Source organism: Branchiostoma floridae, chromosome 12, assembly GCF_000003815.2.
Source record: "Branchiostoma floridae strain S238N-H82 chromosome 12, Bfl_VNyyK, whole genome shotgun sequence".
In the NCBI taxonomy this organism is placed as follows: Eukaryota; Metazoa; Chordata; class Leptocardii; order Amphioxiformes; family Branchiostomatidae; genus Branchiostoma; species Branchiostoma floridae.
The window spans coordinates 8,716,462-8,716,729 of NC_049990.1; positions in this window are offsets into that span (position 1 = coordinate 8,716,462).

The following is a 268-nucleotide window of genomic DNA, read 5'->3' on the forward strand; positions in this document are numbered from 1 at the left end:
GAGAACACACAGAGTGTGTGAGAATGTTAACATCTGCACTGTACATACCTAGAGCTATCCACTATTGGGAAGAACATGTTGTCACGGTGATGGTGGTTTTTCGGGTCACTGATTGCACCTGATATTGGTTTTAAAATTTCAGGATTGTCTATCAGGTCAAGGATTCGGCGGTGTATGCAAACGTTGTTAATGAAGTGCTGTGTGATAATCTATCCAATTCAGTCCTGTATCTAGTAATTTGATTGTAATACCAGGGCACATGTACAGG